The sequence below is a fragment of the Rhincodon typus genome, unplaced genomic scaffold, assembly GCF_021869965.1.
Source record: "Rhincodon typus isolate 14 unplaced genomic scaffold, sRhiTyp1.1 hic_rhity00000082, whole genome shotgun sequence".
NCBI classification, from domain to species: Eukaryota; Metazoa; Chordata; class Chondrichthyes; order Orectolobiformes; family Rhincodontidae; genus Rhincodon; species Rhincodon typus.
This window is the reverse complement of record NW_025965720.1, coordinates 125,466-128,486: the sequence shown is the minus strand read 5'-3', so window position 1 is coordinate 128,486 and position 3,021 is coordinate 125,466. Positions and strand designations below refer to the sequence as shown.

Genomic DNA, 3,021 nt, shown 5'->3' with positions numbered 1-3,021 from the left:
CACTATGGGACAATTTAGCACGGCCAATCCACCCTAACCTGCACATCCCTGGGCACTATGGGACAATTTAGCACGGCCAATCCACCCTAACCAACACATCCCTGGGCACTATGGGACAAGTTAGCACGGCCAATCCACCCTAACCTGCACATCCCAGGGCACTATGGGACAGTTTAGCATGGCTAATCCACCCTGACCTGCACATCTTTGGACTGTGGGAGGAAACCGGAGCACCCGGAGGAAACCCACACAGTCATGGGGAGAATGTGCAAACTCCACGCAGAGAGTCGCCCGAGGATGGGATTGAACCCGGGTCCCTGGCGCCGTGAGATAGCGGTGCTAACCCACTGAGCCAGCAAGTCTGGACCAATAAGGGAAGATGCAGAGATCTGGAGACCTGCTCGTGACCTTGCAGAATGGGTTTGGAAAGGGTCCATGGGGTCTTTCGAATTTCTGGGATCTCCTTCCCAGGCTGATTGTTCCCACAATTATTCAGGGCCAGGCCTGGGCCACAACAAGCAAATTATGGCAAGAGTGGGGGAGAGAGTGAAAAAAGAGAGACCCAGGGAAAGGGAGAGCAGGAGATACAAAGAGAAAAGTAGAGACAAAGAGACAGACAACAGGAGGGAATGGGACAGCCAGAGAGTGAAAAATATGGACACAAAGATGTAGAGAGACAGGCATCCAGAGAGACAAAAATGAGAGGTACAGAGAGAGACCGAGAGAGAGACAACGGGAGGGAGAGGGACAGAGAGAGAGAGACAGACAGAGACACACAGAGAGAGTCTGAGAGAGAGAAAACAGGATGGAAAGGGACAGAGAGAGAGGAAAAACAGGAACAGAGAGAGAGAGAGACAACGGGAGGGAAAGGGACAGACAGAGAGAAAAAAAAAGAGATGGAGAGAGAGACAGAGAGATAGACAATGGGAGGGAGAGGGACAGAGAGAGAAAAATAGGAACAGAAAGAGGCAGACAGACAGACAGAGACAGAGAGTGACGGAGAGAGAAATGTGAGGAGAGCAAAGGAGAGACAGGAAAGGGGAACAAGAGAGAGAGGAAGCGAGAGAGAGAGAGAATGAAAGGTTGAGATAGTGGGAGAAAACAGGAGACAGAGTGGGGCAAAGGGAGATGGACAGATAGAGGGAGAGACTGTGACAGGGAGAGAGAGAGAGGTGGGGTGGGTGTATGTACTGGATTCAGTATCCTTACAGATTTTCCTGTGATGCTCAGTACACAGCATTGCAGGCCAGCCTGGGTAGGAAGGGGCTGTGCCAGTCATGTGCAGTTTGTGAGCAGGACTGTGTTCAGAAGCATTGCCTGTCACAATCTCTGTTCACAATCCTCCCAGTGACACACTCTCCCCACCCCGGCCCTGTCACTGACTGGTCCATCTCTGGGCTACAGAAAACTGACCACCTCACACATACCCAGGCACGTCACAGCAAACCCCTCCAGCTGAGGCTGGTATATCATGGCTAGATTATACAGTGGGGTGGCGGGGGGAGGGAGAGAGAGAGAGAGAGACAGGGGAGAGAGCAAGGTAGGGGAGAAACACAGAGATAGAGAGATGGGGTGGGAGAGAGAGAGAGACGGGGAGAGAGAGGGAGACGGGGAGAGAGAGAGGGAGGGGAGAAACAGACAGCCTTAGAGAGACACAAATGAAGAGGAGCAGTGAGACAGGGATAGAAAGATAAAGTGACAGAGGAAGAGAGAGTGAGAGATAGATAAAAGGCAACAGGGTGAAACAGACGATGGAACAAGACAGATAAAGAGGAGTGAGAGAAAGGGAGAGTGACAAACAGTGGGAGAGAGAGAGACACACAGAGACAGAGAGAAAGACAGAGATAGTCACAGAGTGAGACGCAGAGAGAGAGAGAGAGAGCGAGGAAAACAGTGACAGAGACCGAAAGTAGGACTGAGAGTCTCTATGATCTCCTGTCTCAGTTCCCAGTATAATATTGGAATTATGACGGGATCCTCTAACTGCCTCCCCATATCACTTGCTTTCCTACCTCCTGCCTCCCTGTCTCTCTCTCTCTCTGTGCTTCCCCACCCCCCCACTCCCTGCCCCAGACATCCTGAGGAGCTGACAGGAAGGGCACTGGGTCCTCTCACCAATGTCGGATACACGCATCTCCCTGCTGTTCCTCTGCAGCCACCCTCCCCTCCTCTCCAACACACTCACTCTCACACACACACACACACACACACACACGCACTCTCTCTCACTCACACACACACACACAGACACACACACAGACACACACACACATACATACAGTCACACACACTCACACACGCATGCACACACACAGATGCACACACACACAGTCACACACACACACACACGCACACACATACACGCAGACTCTCGCACACACACAAACGCACACACACACACACAGACACACCCCCCTCCACACAGACACACCCACACATGGGTAAGAGGGTCAGAATCATAAGGAGGGAGATGATGATATACATAGTGACACACACACACACACACACACACACACACACAGGGAGACACATGGACAGTGAGTGTGAGGAACAGGGAGAGAGAGAGAGAAACGTACAGAGACACAGACTCTGAGAGAGAGCGAAAGGGAGATCAATGGAGACAGAAGGAGACGCACACAGACAACGTGATATAGAGGGTGTGAAGGACAGAGAGAGAAAGAGAGACACAGTGAGAGATGTGGAGAGAGACCTAGAGAGAGTGATAGAGAGATGAGGAGAGAAGGAGAGAAACGGAGACAGGGTTAGAGACAGAGATGGACAGAGGGAGAGAGAACCTGAGGGAGACAGAGAGAGAGTGAAAGCGAGACAGAGTGACCAAGAAAGAGAAACTGAGTAAACGAGGGAGATAGAGAGAGAGATAGAGAGAGAGATGAACAGAGAGTGATAGAAAGTGACAGAGGGAAGGCAAGTGAGACAGAGAGATGAGAGTCAAGGAGAGAGATATGGAGTGAGGGAGAGGGAGCGAGGCGGTGAAGGAGAGGGACAGAGCGCGAGGTGGTG

The 3,021-nt window shown here is 51.7% G+C and overlaps 1 protein-coding gene across 1 annotated transcript in view; it reads right to left on the bottom strand.

Annotated features, from left to right (window-relative positions):
• The window catches only part of LOC125488241 (astrocytic phosphoprotein PEA-15), a gene marked incomplete at its 3' end in the record, with an annotated part of 33,811 nt that overhangs the window by 30,473 nt on the left and 317 nt on the right, over positions 1-3,021 (bottom strand). The gene's annotated exons all lie outside the window — the stretch shown is intronic.